This window comes from Amblyomma americanum, chromosome 1 (assembly GCF_052857255.1).
Source record: "Amblyomma americanum isolate KBUSLIRL-KWMA chromosome 1, ASM5285725v1, whole genome shotgun sequence".
NCBI lineage: Eukaryota > Metazoa > Arthropoda > Arachnida > Ixodida > Ixodidae > Amblyomma > Amblyomma americanum.
In genome coordinates, this window is record NC_135497.1 from 220,305,732 (window position 1) to 220,324,606 (window position 18,875).

Below are 18,875 nucleotides of genomic sequence, written 5' to 3' on the forward strand. Positions count from 1 at the left end.
CGGAAGAATGGAAACATGCGGAAGTAGTAATGACACCCAAGCCTGGGAAGAAGCTACAAGTAGAAAATCTCCGGCCGATATCACTTACGTCATGCCTTGGCAAGCTTTACGAGAGGGTGGTAACAAGAAGACTGCAGCAATACATGGAAGACGAAGATTTGTACCCCCACAGCATGTACGGATTCCACACCAAATTGTCTACGAAAGACGTCCTCCTAAAGATCAAGGAAGAAGTCCTCAGCAACCTTCCATACAACGGAGAGAACGTGATAATGGCCCTGGATGTCAAGGGCGCATTCGGCACCGTTAGCCACGCAGCCACCCTGGAAGGGCTGGATGGTCTAAACAGCGGCATGAAAATACACAGGTATGGGAAGGCATTCCTCTCAAATCGCAAGGCAACAGTGGGATTAGGAGACCTGCGAAGTGACAAGTTTCACACCCCCAAGAAAGGAACCCCGCAGGGATCCGTCATTTCACCGACTTTGTTTAACATCGCAATGATAGGACTGGCCCATAAACTAGAAAACAACGAAGACATACAACACACCATATATGCCGACGATATCACGGTATGATCCAACCAAGGCTCGCTGAGCCAAACAGAAGAACGCCTACAAGCAGCAGCAACGTGCGTAGAAGAATACGTCAAGAAAAGAGGCCTCGCCTTTTCAACGGAGAAGTCTGAGCTCCTGAGAGTCAGGCGAGGAAGGCGATCGGAGGAAGATCTCAACGTCATCCTCTAAGGGCAAAAATACTGGGGAAACAACTAGTTAGAGTGTTGGGAATGTGGGTGCAAAGCAACCAGCGATGCACACACAATCGGCCTTCTCAAACAAGCAACAGCGCAAGTCGCCCGAATGAAAGCCAAAGTATCGCAAAGAAGCAGCGGTATGAGGGAGGAGGACACAATAAAGCTAGTCAGAAGCCTCGTGATCAGCCGAGTCCCGTACTCCCTCCCGTGCTACAACACCAACAAGGGCGAAAGGGACCAAGCCGACGCCATCGTGAGGAAAGCCTACAAGAGAGCCCTCCACCTACCAGCCACCACATCAACGGTGAAGCTGCTGGCTTTCGGACTTCACAACTCGTTCCAGGAACTCAAAGAAGTGCAACTAGAGTCACAACGAGCCAGACTCCAGCAGACGACCACTGGCAGAGCGTTCCTCATAAGACTGGGGCATCAAGCAACGCTAAGAGCAGAGCAGAGAACAGCGAGTCTGCCCGATAATTTCCGCAGCACCATCGAAATAGGCTCGCTCCCCAAAAATATGGATCCATATTACACGCAGTTAGGCGAAACGTCCGAGCAAAATATGTAAATAAATACTTGGCAGTCAAGGCGAACACGGTCTACACGGACGCCGCGTTGTATACCCCCGGAGACGGGGAACAACGGAGCAAATAGTCGTCGCGACAGTAATCGGCTCAGACTATAAGGAGATCACTTGCGCGTCGGCACGGGACTGCACGGTAACCGAGGGAGAGGAAATGGCTGTTGCTCTAGCGGCCGCGGAGGGTTATCGCGCGAATAAGATCTTAACAATACTCACAGATTCGAAAGAAGCATGCCGTAACCACATTAACGGCAGAATAGGTCATGAAGTGCTCCAAATGCTCCTCCGCGCAGGCCTACACAAAGATTACATTGACAAACCATTTTCTGGATATCGGGACACACCGAGATAGAAGGCAACGAAAGGGTCGATAGAGTCGCTCGCGAGTACACTAACCGAGTACTCTTGAACGAAGACCTGGAGGACATCTTGAAGGTAATCCCGACGTACTCCGACATTCTAAATTATTACAGAGGGACGAGACTAAAATATCCTTCTCCCCACAACAAATTAAATCAACAAGAAGCAGTTTACTGGAGGAAGCTGCAAACCGGAACCTTCCCCAATTTACACATCCTTAGCAAAATGTCCCCGAACCAATACAGGGACATCTGCCTATGGTGGGGTGCAACACCCACCCTAAACCATATTACTTGTGAATGTGACAGAAATAAAGCATTCCATGGCTCAGAAAATCAGAGTGCGGAGCAGTGGGAGAGAGTGCTCTCCAGCGGCAACCCAATCCTCCAAAGAGGATTGGTCATCCATTCCCAGAGAGCGGCCAAACTCAGCGGTGCCCTGGAATAGGGGCGCCGACCTCTGCAAGACGGAGGGAGACATCTGCTTGAAGATGAAAACCTCTGTTTGACCGAAAGATCTTGTTAGAGCAATCAAGTGTTTCCTATCCTATCCTACGTGGTTTGCCGCTCCGCGCGTCCGTTTCACCATACGTAGCAGAGCGATTTCTCTAACGGGCAAGGCATCGTGCCGAACGGGCGATGGCATTCCTTGGACTTCCGGGCAGTGCTGCAACAGGCTGTCGCGTTCCACTCTTAAAGGCGAAGCTTAAGCGTCCTCCAATTTTTTTTATTGAGCAAATAGAAGGTGGTATGAAAATGAGAATTGTTTTTTTGGAAAGGAAATGGTGCAGTATCTGCCTCAAACCTCGGTGGACACCTGAACCACGCTATTAGGGAAGGGATAAAGGGGGAGTGAAAGAAGAAAGGCAGAGGTGCGGAATAATTCCGACCACTTGAGGATCTTTATCTTGCAGTGCCATCGCACAGCACACCGGCCGTACTGTCCAAATTCTCGGTGGACACATCAACCTCGCCGTGAGGGAAGGGAGCAAGGTGTGAGTGAAAGAGGAAATAGAGAAAGAGGTGCAGTAGTGGAGGGCCTTTCTTCTTTCACTTCCCCCTTTTATCCCTTCCTTTATGACGCGGTTCATGTGTCCGTCGATACGTGAGACAGATAATGCGCTATTTCCTTTCCCTAAAAACCAATTTTCCCTTTTCATTTGGACCCGCCGCGGTGGCTCAGTGGTTAGGGCGCTCGACTACTGATCCGGAGTTCCCGGGCTCGAACCTGGCCGCGGCGGCTGCGTTTTTATGGAGGAAAAACGCTAAGGCGCTCGTGTGCTGTGCGATGTCAGCGGTGTCCTGTGTTCCTTGTTCCTGTGTCTTCGTCTTTTGCGCTGGTTTCCTTCTTCAATCAATGTCAGTGCACGTTAAAGATCCCCAGGTGGTCGAAATTATTCCGGAGGCCTCCACTACGGCACCTCTTCTTCCTTTCTTCTTTCACTCCCTTCTTTATCCCTTCCCTTACTGCGCGGTTCAGGTGGCCAACGATAAATGAGACAGATACTGCGCCATTTCCTTTCCCCCAAAACCAATTATTATTATTATTATATTATTATTATTATTATTATTAATATTATTATTATTATTATTATTTTCATTTGGTTAGGGCGCTCGGCTACTGACCCGAAGTTCCCGGGTTCGAACCCGACCGCGGCGGGTGCGTTTTTATGGAGGCGAAACGCTAAGGCGCCCGTGTGCTGTGCGATGTCAGTGCACGTTAAAGATCCCCAGGTGGTCGAAATTATTCCGGAGCCCTCCACCACGGCACCTTTCCTCCTTTCCTCTTTCACTCTCTCCTTTATCCCTTCCCTTATGGCGTGGTTCAGGTGTCCAACGATATATGAGACAGATACTGCGCCATTTCCTTTCCCCCAAACCAATTATTATTATTATTATTTTTTTTTCATACCACCTTTCATTTGCTCAATAAAAAAAATTGGAGTACGCTTAAGCTTCGCCTTTAGAGTGGAAGGCGACAGCGTGTTGCTGCACCGCCCGGGAGTCCAAGGAATGCCATCGCCCGTTCGTTGACGCTGTCATTAGCCAACTTTCTCGTGTCATGGTTATCATCAACAGGCATTGTCACATGCTTCCATACAAAGGTAGGCTTCTCCTATATAACTCCCTATTTATGTTCCGCGTGAACTATGCTCACCTAGTTTGGGGAACGACCACAGTTTCAAATAAAAATAAAATATATATTCTACAGAAGAAGGCTCTGCGTGCAGTACTTAACGTCGGTTTAGAAGTAGAAACATGCGATCTATTGAACCAACTCAGTGCTATAAAAATATTTCAAATGTACCATGTTAGGCTGGCTGAAAGGTGCAAAAAGGAAATAAAACAAAATATAAATCACATGAGCGATATGGCGCAACTTTCGCTAAAAGTACAAACTTACCCACACAGACATATCGAATCGTGGCACGTTCCAACATGCCGCACAATGTATGGTACCCATAGCCTAGCAAACACGTTACCCCGTCTTTTAAATAAGTTTCATGCTGCAAATTATGACGTGTCCCGAGTATTCCGCAAAGATATACAGAATGTATGTGCTACATTTTAGATTGTAACATGCATATTTCACTGCTTCTTTCGAATTCTTTTCATGAAACTGTGTTCTTGAAGTAGCCTCAGACGCGCTTTGTTTGCGATATTTTCTTTCTCTTCTTTTGTTTGCTATTATTGTTGTTTCATCCCCTATCTTGATTGCATATGTTTCACTTCATGTTGCATGCTGCCCTGTGTGTAGGGGCCGAGGGGATCGTCAAGCGACATCTTACTGGCTTTTTTTCCTCGACCCTCTTCATGTGTACATGGAAAATAAAGAATTGAATTATTATTATTATTATTATTATTATTATTATTATTATTATTATTATTATTATTATTATTATTATTATTATTATTATTATTATTATTATTATTATTATTATTATTATTATTATTATTATTATTATTATTATTATTATTATTATTATTTGTCTGGGTACCTCAACTTCGTGTTTGAAAATAAAAAAGAACTGACGACTTTTCGCTCCTCATATGCGCCGATATACCTTCTTGAGACATAAGAAGTAAACAAAACCCATTCTAAAGCTCATGCACATTAAGCTGTTCTTCCGAGCCACAGACCCTGCGCCAATGAAACCAACGTGTCCCATGCTAGTCACGCCTATGAGCGCGCGACACACAGCAGTGCGCGTGTCGCATGCTCCTTTCCCAGCTCCCGAATGGGAGCGGCGAGCGGGCAAAGAGCATGTCAAAAAATGCGCCGGAGTAAGAATTTCTGGGTCTTCTGGCGACGGAGAAATGTAGGTTAGGGGGCGGGAGTTAACAATGCTTTCCACCTCCTGCAGTACTGTTATAAGCTGTTCGAAGGTGAGTCTTGCCTGGTGTAGGATTTTACGGAGGCAAACTTTCACAGTCCTCACCATCCTTTCCCAGAATCCCCCCCACCATGCTGCTCTTTCTACGATGAATTTCCATTTGATGCGTGTCTTGGCACAGTGACCGTGGTAATTTCCGTCAAACAAGGATTCTCTCAATGCTGCAAATTCTTTAGAGGCGCTCTGAAAGGTTTTGGCGTTGTCAGTGCATATCACTGATGGCAGTCCTCGTCGGGCGGTAAATCATCGGAAAGCCAGTAGGAACATTTCGAATGATAGGTTCGAGACAAGCTCCAGATGAACTGATCTCGTAACTGCGCAAGGTAAGAGAGCAATGTAAGATTTGGAGACCGTGTCCTTGTCCTTAGTGAAGAGCGGCCCGGCGAAGTCTATGCCAACCACTTGAAACGGTTCCGAACGGCAAACTCTTTCTGTTGGTAAGGGCGCTGTGGGAGCTTCTCTTGGCTTCTCGCGACCTTTGAGGCACACATTGCATTTGTTTACAACCCTTTTTACTTGTTGAAGTCCTCGTGGGATCCAAAACCTCTGTCTCACTTCTGTGAGGGTGTCTCTGGAGACGCCGTATAATGTTCGTAAATGAGCGTCTCGAATAACGAGCTCCGTGAACGGATGGCTGGGTGGGGAGGAGCAGTGGATGTCTCACCTGTTCATTCTCGTCAGAGAAGTGCAGCCGCCCTCTCACTCGTAGCAGTCCCTCAGTGTCCAAAATGGGCTGTAAATAATGTAAGCTTGATTGATATTTCAATGAGAGCCCTTGGCCAAGACGGGATATGTCATCCGTGTATGCTTCTTCCTGAATGACTTTCAACCAGTATGCTTCGGCCCTACTTCTTCCGTTGCTAGACAAGAAGAAACTATGCCCGACGGATTCCGGCAAGCACTTATGAATCTGAACACCCAGGCAGTTATCCGTAAAACTCGGAAAAAACTACTGTGGTGAGCCAGGTCCAAGATCGGCATAAATGCCCTTACTTGCAACACCTTTACTTCTTTCCTTTCTTCCGAACTTTCCTCAGGTGTTGGGACGTAACCCTCATTCAGAGCTGGCCAGGATTCCTATGTCTCTGAAAGCCATGACGGTCCAAACCACCACAGTCGGTCTCCTTGAAGACTCCGTAGAGTCACTCCACGCGTCACACGATCAGCGGGGTTCTGTGAACCGGGGCAATGCCTCCATTGGTCTTTCTCTGTGCAGGTTTGGACCTCGGTCACCCTGTTTCGCACAAAGTGGTTCCAATGCAAAGGGTTTCCTTTCAACCAGTGAAGGGTTATGCTGGAGTCGGTCCAGTAAATCACTTTCAGTCGACCAGTATGCATCATTAAGCAGCCTTCCATAAACTTGGCTATTCTAGCACCTATCAGTGCACCAATCAGTTCAAGTCGGGGAAGTGTCATACCTTTTAGGGGTGAAACTCTCGCTTTCGCGTGGATGAGTTCCGTGGGAACGCTGCTGTTGGAGTCCTGTAGTCGCAGTTAGGCGCATGCCCTGTACGCTCGCTGACTGGCGTCACCCAAGATGTGCAACTGTACACTCTGCGGTTGAACTACAGGAGCAACACATCGGGGTACGGTCAGTGAACAAAGGTCTATTAGCTCCGACTTCCAGTCTTCCCACTTCGTGACAATATCATTGGGCAATTTGTCATCCCAACCGATGTGCCGTTGCCACAATTCCTGAAAGAGTGCCTTGGCTTGTATGGTAAATGGCACTAGCAATCCCAGAGGATCAAATATTCTGGCAATGGTTTGTAGAACAAGTCTTTTGCAGTTGTGCTCTCTGTCCAAAACGCTTGAGAGAGACTTGGTGGCCACGGTGATCGTATCCTCTGCAGGATTCCAAATAAGTCCAAGAATTTTTACTGCTACAGTTGAGTCATCCCGTCCCTCCTGCGGCGCAAATAGGTCTTGCAAGCGCTTTGAGTTTGACGACCACTTTCGCAGACTCATTCCGCAAGCTCCAAGAATATCGTTGGCTTGCGCGAAAATCTTTTTTTTTATTCGAGAAGTGTGCCATGAGGCATAAGTTGAAAAAGAAAGGGGGGGGGGGGGGAGGAATGCACGGGATTGAAAGTTAAAAGAAGGAGTGAAGACCCGTTGCGCTGAGGTAGTCGCACAGGTTGCTAATAAAACGGTTGTCCATTGTCCACTTCACGTAGTCACTTTCGCGGTTCGACCGCAGGCCCACTTCCCTGAGGAGCCGTTTTCTGATAGCAGCCGTCGCTGGGCACGTCCATAACAAGTGCCGCACATCACAAATGTCCGGTGCAGCGCTACAGTGAGGGCACCTGTCAGGTGCTGGCAGATCTTTGGCACGCCACCGATGACGGACAGATGGTGTCAGAGCCGCCCCTGCCCGAATCCAGCGCACGGATACCTCCTCCTGCCGAGTAAGACTACGGGGGAGAGGGTGCGAGCACAGAGGAATTAGAGCGAGTGTTCGCTGGCGCAGAACGTCGGAATCAGAAACATGGGACAGGAACGGATCTGGGGGAAGAGGAGAAGGTGGCGGATCGTCTAATGTATGAAGATGAGTCATAGCATCCGCTTGAATGTTATGTGGATCCTGGGCATGGCCGCGAATCCAGTGTATGCACACAGGACATGGATACTTTGCGCAGAGCACATGAATTGACTGTGAAATCTGGAACGTTCGTCGAACAGTTTTAAGATGTTTAAGGGCGGCGCGGGAGTCGGTGTAAATATGAACTGTATTGAATGTTGGAACGAGAGGAAGGGAAGCAATGGCATTATAAATGGCTTGAAGTTCCAATGCCAGGGGAGTGCACGTATCCGCAGTATACGTCGCGCGAGAGTTGAGATGCGGATGAGATAGACTATACACAGCAGTAACTCTCCTCTCTGCAGAATGTGATGCATCCGTGTATAATATGCACCCTTCAAGCAGATACGCTGCTGATACCGACGGGGAAAGTTGCGCGAAAATCTCCTCCGCATCCTTTTCTGTGTCTGCTCCAAGCAAGAGGTCGTCGACGTAGAACGACTCCGCCAGAAGCGCAGCTATTCTCTGCTTTGGCTCCTCAACTGTCTTAAGGTGGTATTGCAGAGTGGCATTTAGCAGGAAAGGGCTAGCCTTGGTGCCAAACGGCACACGCTTCATTCGCAACTCTTCCACTTCAGGATCAGGTTCTTCCTTTGAAGGCAAGCCGTTAAACCAGAGAAAGCGTAGGGAGTCTCGGTCCTCTTTTCGGACACTGATTTGCAAGAATGCCCTCTCAATGTTAGCTGTCAAAGCGATCTCATGAAGTCGAAAACGAATCAGCAGCTTGACCAGATCCGCTAAGAGACAAAGCCCCTTCTCCAAATCTTCGTTCAGGGCGGAAGACCCTTGTTCATGTGAGGAGGCGTCAAAGACAATGCGTAGCTTTGTCGTTCTTGAGTCGCTGCGCAAAACAGCATGGTATGGTTTGTAATAAACCTAATCGGTGGCTTGCTCTTCAGGTGTTACACGTTCGGCGTAGCCCATATCTATGTAGCTCCGCATTGTACTTTCATACTCCGCGCCAAATTCTGGAGTGCGCTGAATTCTTTTCCCTAGGCTCTTCAATCGCTTTAGTGCCTGTGAGCGGTTGTCACAAATTTGTCCACTGTTTTCTTTCCAAGGAAGGGCGACTTCGTAGCTGCCATTCTTCATTCTGATGTTTCTTTCAAACTAACCCACAATCACTTCCGCTTCCTCATTCGGCCCTCCGGTATGATCCATAATGTCAATGCTTTCCAATTCCCAGAAGCCTTTCACAAGTCTTTCTGTGCTTTCAAGAACGGTGCTAACCCTAAGGACACAGGATTTGGCTGAATTGTCATTCAGTCCGCGCACATGGCATTGAACGTGATCCACGAGCTTCCGCAGGCCTCGCACGTCGCCCGATGATGTTACGGACGGTAGCGATCTCAGATGGGCAAGGTGCTCCTGTATAATCTGTCGGGTGTCGCCAAAGCGCTTGGACAGAGTGTTTACGGCATCGTCGTAGCACTCCCCTGTCGCCTGTAATCCGGCTATCGATGACGCTGCCGCTCCGCTCAGAAGGCTTCTTAAGTAATGAAACTTTTCTCCCTTTGTGAGGTTTCCATTCTCATCAACGGCTTCTTTAAACTGCTCCCAAAAACCGCGCCACTGTCGAAGCTCACCGTTGAAGGTCTGCAGCCGGAGGGTGGGCAGCTTGACTGCACTGCGGTGAACAGCTTCGCCACTGCCATGTTGGCTTCCTCGTTGTGGCTTTGCTGGCTGTGTAGCCAATTGGCGACGAGCTCTCAGCAGTTGAGCTTCTTTCGCCTTGAGCTGTCCAAGCATGCCCCTGGCTGCGTCCTCGTACCGCATGACCGTCTCAAACTCAGAAGCGAAGTCTTCATCAGCAACAGAATCTTCCAATTCGGCGTTCAGCTTAAGAAACTCGTCGTTGTTGGCTCCAAGTCTTTCGATTAGGGAGCACAGCGTTCCGATGTCTGTCGTGCCCAAAGCTGCCTTGGCCTCGTTGATCAGCTTGGTATTTTGCTGTCGACGCGCTGCTCTCTTTTCTTTCGATCTCTGCATGATTGCGCAGAACACGGACCGTGGCGTCACTCACTTTCTCCGTTACCGTCGCAGCCTGGTTCCAGCTTTAAGAAGATCTCCAAGTCCTTAAGATTACAGTTCCCGGGTTTCGGCACCATGTTGCGAGAAATTCGTGTGGTAGAGTCGAATCGTGCGACGGTGAATATTCAGGCAACAGTGACGACTCGGAGGCGTATTCTTTAACAAACAGACAAGGAAAACTGTATTGACTTTACGGATACACAAAGAGTGGTCAGACGGAACACCCGGCCCAAACGTCTCTCTTCTTTGCCGTCTAGGACGCCACTGTCTTGCCGAGAGTCCGCACTGCTCCGGTCCCCAATGGCACCCCGTCGCGCACACGTGCGTAGGGAACACACACCCACACCCACACAAAACTCAAAGGAGGGCACACGGGCGACGAGAAACACAGGCAGTAGTAAACGATGCCGTTCGTGGAAGACGCACTCTCCCTTCCCCCAAAAAAGACAGAATACACAACAGAGCACGAGCGCGTGGCAGGTGCACAAATGTATGACGCTCGTTCATAAGCGTGGCTAGCGCTCTGCGCGGTTTCGGTTTCGCCCGTGTGTGGCCCCAAAATTGCTTGCGCTGCAGCGGCAATATAAATTTCATTTTTGAAGTTCCAAAAACTGATATGAATATTACCTAAATGGACACTGAGGAGAAATTTAAGTTGGCTTGTATCGATAGCATACCAGCTCCTGATGAGAAAGACGCCACTCTTACTGAAAACAGAGCTTCTGTAAAGTAGAATATAGCAAGATCTAACATACAGGTATCGCGGTCACAGGCCAATCTCGCAAGTACAAGCGTGATAACGTCATAGGACAAGAGACGCCACCTTGGAGGAATTTTCCTTCCCACATCGAAACCACGAATCTTTCAGGCTGACAAAGGAAGGTTGCGTGGTTCAATATTGAAGCAAGTTTTGTTTTGAAACCGATAGTGCACTTTTATCACACAAGGTAGAGAGACAAAAGACAACCTGAATGTTGGAAGCAAAGAAAACCGATGCTTGGCGGCGCCACAGGCGGCCAGGAGAGTTTCGATTTTTTATGGCGCTTTGCGTCTAAGAGCTTTGCGTGCCCTGTGGTTTTGTTTTTGACGCGCCTAGATATACAAGCGCCGAACAGCAGAGCAACTCCAAGTGCCGCTTCAAGTGCTAGTTAACCTTTGAAGGAGCCTGTTAAGGCTGGTCAGATGATCGCCACGGTCGATGACAAACTATGATGGCACGATGGTGGGTGATCGTACAAGGCAGTTAGCAGTATAAAGAGAACTTGTGTCGTTCGTACCCTCGTCCGGCGTAACGCTCCCGGCTGTGCCAGTCAACTTCAAACTACTCAACGGAAATCGTTTACTAGGGATGGGAGACAAGATACAAGGCAGTTAAGAAAAGGAGATTTGGAGCCTGCAGAGACCGTGACTCCGCTCTCCTCCAACTCGTTTGTTTGCGGTTTCATTCAATAGCTTCAGCAGTTTGGCGGAGCTGTTCCATTCTAGATCTCGGCTAATTTACTCCATTCACAGTACACATCTAAAGGCACATGCAAGTGGGCCAGAGAGCCCGACCCAGTGGACCCCGTACCTCCGGAAATGCGTGGAACCCGTTGAGGCGTCGTGCGTCGGCTTTACTTTCAAGCCGCCAACTTTAAATACGAGCGCCCTTGAGCACCCATTCGTTTTTTGTGGCAAAAAAAAAATAAATAACCTGGCCCTTGCAACCACGGGAGACATCGACGCCGCCTGCTGCACCGTGCAACCGCACCGTTCAAGGAATCATAATCCGTTGGCCCCAAAGCCTCGGCCAGCCTCCGATGGCCGCGATGTGCCGACCTTGTCCTCGCTTCTCGCGACTCTCAGAACTGGGGTTATGATATTTAATTTGCAACGCCTGTTCGCTGAGGAAGGGGGAAACGGCCCGCCGGCGCCTAACCTAGCCGTGCTCCCTCAAAAGCATCGCACGCTCTGTGGGGCTGAGGTCGCTGAAATGCAGGCCGGAATTTTTGCGAGAAATTCGTTGGCGGGTTCGTCAACGGGATCCATCGTAACGCTGGCAAGACGCCTGTGCAAACGTAAATAAAGCGACAGTAGTGACCTCCGATTGATGCCTTCAACGTGCGGCGGCGGTAGCTTTCATTTCGGCAGCTGCTAGACCGCACCGCTAGCCGCCAGAAATCACGGAGTCTGAGTTTACGTCACGTTTCACGTCACTCCATCCTATGACATAATAAGAGAACGCCGTGACGTCATAAAAGTGCCCCGAGTTTGAATCGCAGCGGCGGGAAAAACTTTTTCAACTTCGAGTCCAAATTTCTTTGAAATAAATTCCTTCTTTCGCGCCCAGACAAGCGGCAACAAAGCCATGAAATGCCGAACTATCAAATTTTGCTAAGAAAAAAATTGGATAGAGTTCTCCTCACTGTCCCTGTAAGAAGGGATACAAGCCTCTCATTGAATAAGGAGACTAACAGCGATAGTTCAAAAGTTGATACTAGTCAACCAGCTTGCTAGTTAGCACATTTAGCTGCATTCTGAGGCGCTGCACCACTGACAATGTTGTGCCGGAGAAAGCGCTCTTCCAACTCAAAAAAGATATTTTTTAATGTTGCTGACAGTCTTAGGTGAAACCCCATGGGTTAATCGGTATTCATAATAAGCATGAACAGGAATAATACAATACAAATAAAAAAAAACCTGTGTGGACTCTGAAATACGCTCCAGCGATATTTCTCACAACCTTTCTCTTTCTACGGGGCGGGAGGGGGGGGGGGGAGGCGGGAGGAAAATTGTATTTCATTGAGATAATTTTCGAGGCAGTCTGCAAGACTGAATGGCAATAGACTGAAATAAAGCATGATTTATACTCAGTTTTTGAACGCAGGCAAAAGTGGGCCGATATCTGGACAGAAAAAAACTGCGGATTATGCTAACTTCTCTATGAGATAGTTTGCGTGTACAGTCCTCATACGTACGTCAATAATGACTTGAATCATTTTCACAGTGTCAACAATATGGATTAGCTTATCGCTTGGTACAAATCGGCTTGTCACAGTTGTTGCTCCAATCACGGGTCCAAACACATCAGCTTTGGATATTTTAGTATTACCGAAAATGCCATTAATTGCAGACTACTCACCTAAGGCATTCAAAATTGCATTACCGTCAATAAAGAGCTCATAAGTGGAGGAAGAACTTTTAAGAAAAATCCAGTATCACTGGTATAAAACTCATAATCAGGCTCGTGAGCAACATCAAAAACAAAAACTCGACCAACATGGCTTGTTTGAAGAACTCCACCACTTATGGGAAGCACTATGGAGGTACTACCATTGATGATAACCACCTGCTTGCTTCCGCTAAGACAAGACGGGGTCAGATCAAGACACGGGCCTCGGAGGCCATATTCGTGCGGAAGCACTACTCCAATGGATAAACTCCGGGCAGGATCATGGAATGTTTGTGGGTTTTCGAAGATCGTGCATGTTTGTGAGTTTGTGCCAAGTGAAAGAAATAAATAAAAATAAATTAACTATCAGCAGACTGACATTCGAACCCGCGGCGCCGCGAACAGATCAGCTTCGCTGGCCACTGCGCGAGAGCACTATAGATATCACCGCAGTTTTTTTTCTTTGTTGCATGGAAATAGGGCCCAAAAGAAAAGTCTAATACGCTTACGCCACAAAACACCAGGCCACCATACCCCTGCATGAACCCTCCTTCCAAAACATCAAAAGTCTGGGAGGTACACACATGCATTCAGAGAGGGGAGCCAGCAAGGCGGCTCTTGCTGGGCAACATATACTCCCCGCACCAAAGCGCATTGTTCACAATAGAAAGATTTAGATGACCGTGGTGATTCGACGTGGCGGTCCATCATGCGGCTCCTCCAGAGGCTAAATAATTCCAGCAACATAAATAGACCATATAGCACAACACAGGTTTTCTCCGCAGGCAAAAACGGATACTGTAAGGTGTGATGTCAATGTCCTTCTTAATTGTTCGTTGTAGTATGTCCTAGAAGAACATAGCATCAATGCACTGAATAAAACGATGGTCAGTTGTCTCTGGTGTATTGCCCAGAAGGCAATTCACCGTCCATGGCGCAAGCATCTCCTTAGCATGAAGCCATGCCTTTACGGGCAGCGTGGACGTGTGCAGTTTAAAGAAGGATGCTTTTGCTACAGAAGAGATGCACATTCGCCTAACACGTTTTAAAACACTGGTGTCAACGAACTCCTGAAAATGTTGCCGACACAACGGTACACGAAACAAATACTCTGTAAGTGCCTGAGTTATCTGCCTTCTGAAGAGACTATACAGGTAGTTTAAAGAAAAGCGCACAGTCAGGAAATTGAAGGTGTCAGCAAATACCTTACGGAATCCCCATATATGCCCCTCACGGTTGTGTCCAGTCGGTGCGAATAAGAAATGCAAATCAGCACTGAGGCGCCTGATAAGCACAGCTACTAAAAAAAGGGTTGTTTGCCGATTTGAAATAGAAAAAAGCGCAAAACAAGCTGATCCACGAACAATTGAACAAAGCCTATTCCACCAGACTCTAGACAAAGAAGTAGGCTATCGCGACGCGTGGGTTCCCATTGGGAACGCCATGCGAATGTAGCAAATATTCTGTGCATCACCTGCACTTTATTCCTCGCACAGTGGACGATATCCCTCAACTTTTTTCAACCGATTTGAATCTGTACTTTTTGGAGTTAATATATTAGTATGCTCAGAATAGAAAGTGGGGGGCAAAAAATCGACATCGTAAGAAGCCCTGAAAACCTCCATCAAGACAGGCGCTAGGCAAGTGTAAAATGTTTTATAGAACTCGCTAGTAATGCCATCTGGCCCAGGAGATTTCTGAGCTGTCAGGTCAGAAATGGCAAATTTAATTTCGTCCAAAGTGATAGGCCCCTCCACTACAGCACGCTGCTCATCGTCAAGTCGGGGCAAGGCTTCGAATAAGTGACTGTAATCTGATGTCTCATTTGTGCCCGCACAACTGCAATATAGCATCACGCAGGAATGACACAACAAGAAGGAACGATTTATTCAGGCAGCCCCTTTTATAGCCCGCCGGTGAGGTGACGTTGTGATCACGTGGTCAAGCCAAGGTTTGCCGACGACGCATCATCTCTCCCCCCTTAAAGAGGAAAGCGTACAGGTGGCCGTCGCTGTCTGGTTGATCTTCGCAAACCAGGCGGGCCAGTTTCCGTCCCGGATGCTTCTGGGCTATCTTGCGACGTGGTCGGAGCGTCGTCCGCAGGTTCCCGCTTGCCAACTTCTCCAAGGGCTCTGTCTTCTGATTCAGTCCGACGTCTCAGTTGGTCCAAGTGCCGCCGCTGAAGACCTTGCTCCGAGTCAACGGAGACCATCCTGGAGCCCTGTTGACCATGCACTACTCCTGGAATCCACCTGCGACCTGCTCCGAAACTGCGCATCCAGACCGGTTCTCCCACATCCAATTTAGTCGCACCTACTCTTCGCTGGCTTTCTGCCGACTTCTCACCGGGCGTGATGCAATCCATCTTTGTTCTTATCTGGTAGCCGAATAAGTGTTCCGCGGGCGACTTGCCATGCTTAACAGGCGTTCGGCGATATCGGAACAAAAACCGAGCTATACGCATTTCCAGGTCTTTTCCACGGTTTTTCTTTAGCCCTTCCTTGAGCGTGCGCACAGCTCTTTCGGCTAAATCATTCGATTGTGGGTGATAAGGGGCTGTTGTGAGTTGCTTTACGTTGTTTCGTGCCAGAAACTCGCGAAAAACGGCGCCCACAAATTGTGGACCGTTATCTGAAACGAAGGTTTTTGGAAGGCCGAAGCGTGCAAATATTGACCGTAGTGCGTCCACCGTTGTTTGCGATGTGGCAATTTTCATTGGAATTGCTTCTATCCATTTTGTTTCAGAGTCTACGACGACCAATACCATATGTCCGTCCATTGGGCCTGCGAAATCTGCGTGTAGTCTGCTCCATCTTTCCCCGGTTGCTGGCCACGCCAAAGGTATCTGTGCCGGTGGCATCGCAGCGGCCTGTGCACAAATAGAGCATGATTTCACCAGTCGCTCTATGTCAGAATCCAGACCCGGGTACCAAAACAGCGTTCTCGCCGTGCTTTTCATGGACGTCATACCAGGGTGCGTCTCATGGAGCAGCCCCAACAAACGCTTTGCCGCCGCCATAGGTAGAACAATGCGATGTCCCCAGCACACCAAATTGTGGCTCACGGTTAGCTCTGTTCTTCTGTTGAAGTACGCCCGGAGATGCTCAAGATCCTGCGGTAGATACGGAGGCCATCCGTCGGCAATCCACCTTTTGACCTGTTGAAGAGTGGCGTCTCGGTTTGTCATTTGTTCAACCTCCCGGGCGCCGACCGCCGTTTCCTCAAGACACTGGGCATACAAAACGTACTCGTCGGGAGCGACATCCCGCGGCTCCGTAACCGGCAATGGCAAGCGACTGAGGGCGTCTGCATTGGAATTCTCGCTGCCCTTGCGGTACTGCAATGTGTAGCTGTAGTTGCCAAGGAACAAGGCCCAGCGCTGGATTCTCGCAGCCGCCATCGGTGGTATTGGTTTGCCTGGATTGAATAAACCAGTAAGAGGCTTGTGATCGGTTACTAACACGAACCGATGTCCATACAAGTAGTCCTTGAACCGTGCGACGCCGAACACCAGTGCTAGTGCTTCTTTTTCTAACTGAGAGTAGTTACGCTCTGCCTTTGTGAGTGTCCTGGACCGGAATCCGATGGGGTAGTCAACACCGTTCACACGGTGGGACAAAACGGCCCCAATGCCTACTGATGACGCATCGCACTCAAGCCGCAGTGGCTTATCCGGGTCGTAATGAGCAAGGAACTTGGAAGCCACAATTGCCTGCTTAACTTTCTGAACAGCTTTTTCTTGTTCCTTGTTCCACTCCCACTTGGCCCCTTTAGCTAGGAGGGCGTACAGCGGAGCCAGCACAGTGGCCAGATTGGGCAAGAACTTGCCGTAATAATTTACAAGTCCGAGAAAAGCTTTCAGCTCACTCACTGAAGTAGGTTCTGGGGCTTCGATAACAGCCTTGATGTTATCGTCCTTTGGTCGCAGACCCTTAGCGTCGATCCGATGGCCGAGAAAAGTGACTTCGTCTTGCCGGAATTTGCACTTATCCTTGTGCAGTCGGAGACAGTACTCCCGCAGGCGTTGCAGCACCCTCTTCAGCCTTGATACATCGTCCTTTTTTTCAGCGATGATAATATCATCCAGGTACACCTGAACTCCTGGAATATCGCCCAGCAGCGCGTCCATCCGCCTCTGGAATATAGCTGGAGCAGAACTTATGTCAAAAGGTAATCGGTTGAAACAGAAGAGGCCTTTCTGAGTGTTCAGCACTGCTATCTTTTTGGCATCCGCGTCTAAAGGTAGCTGGTTGTAGGCTTGGCGTAAGTCCAACGTCGTAAATACTTCTCCGCCATTCAGCTTAGCAAAAATGTCGTCCACTCGAGGCAACGGGTACTGTTCCATCACTGTGGCTGCATTCACTGTCATACGAAAGTCTCCGCACACTCGGAGAGACCCATCGCCCTTTAAAACGGGTACCACTGGTGTTGCCCATTCGGCGGTTTTCACAGGCGCCAGGACATCTTGCGCAACCAGTTGGTCCAGCGCTTCAGACATCTTGTCCCTCAAAGCGTAGGGAACCGTACGGGCCTTAAAAAACTTTGGACACGCATTCTCTTTCAGCTGCAATGTGACCGGTGGTCCCTTGCATACGCCGAGTCCTGGAGCAAACACGTCAGCATATTCGTTGAGCAGCTCTTGCAGTTCCGTGCTGTCAGCTTTTATCTCGACTGGTTGCACACTCGCGACCACACGCGACAGCATTGCCACCCCAGCCTCGTTGAATGCCTTGATTGTGTCTCTGCCGCACAAAGATGGTCCGACGCTGTCGACCACTACGACCGTACCGAACGATTTATTCAGGCAGCCCCTTTTATAGCCCGCCGGTGAGGTGACGTTGTGATCACGTGGTCAAGCCAAGGTTTGCCGACGACGCATCAACAACCACCAAACAGCTTCCGATAATAGTCAAAAAAAGCCTCAATAATACCAGGACCATCGCTGTATGTGCAACCTCCATACTGAATTTCCAATATTTCTTTAGCTAGAGCAGTCTGCCTTTCGTCACTCAGAGCCCAACGAGATGGTTGCTCATCCAGAAACCTACGGGTCCTAGATCCTATCAAGGCCCCTTTGTATCTTTCGGTTTCAAACTGCTGAAGCTCTGCTTTTACGGCGGTGATATCTTCTACATAGGCACCTGGCCTTATCCTCTCTAACTCATGTAGCTGAACCAAAGTACGGCCGAGCTCTCGAAGGTGATGTCTCTTAAAAAACACGATTCTTGCTGAGGCTTCAATAGCAATATTTTTGTTTCTTGTTTAAATAAGTCCCATTTTCGCAAAATTGAGTCACGTGTCCTTCAAGCAAGTAGATAAAGCACGTTTGAAGATTTCATCTGAGAGCAGGCAGATATTCAGCTTGAAGAATATGGGCCGCACCCAGTAACCAAAAACGCTGGATAACATGTCTGCTGAAACGTAAATCCTGTCAAGCCGAGCACTAGAGGAGCATTGAAAATGAGTGCAATGGATGTTATGTCCCTTATCTTGCCCAACATCCACCAGGTTGTATTCGCATGCCAAATCAGTGAGTAAAGTAGCACTAGGGTCATATCGCTTACTTAACACTGCTCGGTCTTCATCCCTACAAACACAACTGAAATCACCCAAAAGCATAATTTTACGATCCGTGGACAAGTGGTCAACTAATGACAGGAAAAATAGCCTTCTATCGCTCTACTTTACAGGGGCATAAACACAAACAATTCGCCACTGTAGACCCGAAATTGCGAGATCACAGCAGATAAGTCGCCCGTCATCATCTGTGCTGTACGACACGGCAGTAATCCCCAGGGTGTTGGCCAGGAATAGCATGCACCCACCTGATAAGCCTCTCGAGTGACTAACGATAACATTTATTTCTGACAAAAAAGGCTCGACAGCAGCTTCAGACTCCTCATCAGAGGACAGCTTGGTTTTCCTCGATGGCTGCCACACTCACACCCCATTTGTTTAAAAGATGCCGTAACTGATGTTACCTTCGACGGTTACGCAAACCCCTAATGTTAAGGGTAGCGA